We start from the raw sequence: 814 nt of genomic DNA on the forward strand, positions 1-814 counted from the left end.
AAAATTGTTAGATGAAATGTACTGAATAAATACGACTAGATATATCACCCAAAAGATTTCTACTTGTTACTTCTATGCCGTGTGTATTTTTTCTATTCTTAATATCATATCGAACTAGCATAGTTAAATTGATAAATACATTGTTTTATCAGTCTGTACTTATTTCAAGTTTATAATTTTTATACTACAGTCTTAACTGACTGTAGTATAAAAATTATAAATCGAATCGAGTCGAACGTTCGTCAAAAATCAACTAACATCATTAAAACATATTTATTGTTTTGCAATCTAAATATAAACCTAAATGTAATCAATCGTATTTATAATAAAATATCTAAAATTGTCACCACAACTGCATTTTTCTCTTTTCTAAAATTATATTTCAGGTATACGTGTAATATTAGCGAACTAGACGGTCCAGTAAATAAAAAGCAATATATTATAATAGCCAACTATTTTAATATAATTTAATTTTTTTTTATTTCCCAACGATTTTGAATGGATTTCTAAATAAACAACCTGCATTATAATTTATAAATAATTTTTTGAAGCTATATTTCACCTGAATTATTACGAAATTACCTGAAAACTATATGTGTATATTTAATATTTAATTTTTCACATGGATGATGTCACGAATATAAGACACTTGATCACAATATTTTCTTTTCTTTTATTCAAACAACATTATATCTATAAAATCCCAATTAAATTTACTGCAGTTTATAGTTGTTCGGAAAATAAGTTTGATTTATGAAAAACTTCATTTCAGAAACGATTGGACGTACAGATGTTTGGCAGCCCTCAAATTAAA

The sequence above is a fragment of the Halyomorpha halys genome, unplaced genomic scaffold (genome assembly GCF_000696795.3).
Source record: "Halyomorpha halys isolate HHAL.00 unplaced genomic scaffold, Hhal_1.1 Scaffold68.1, whole genome shotgun sequence".
NCBI lineage: Eukaryota > Metazoa > Arthropoda > Insecta > Hemiptera > Pentatomidae > Halyomorpha > Halyomorpha halys.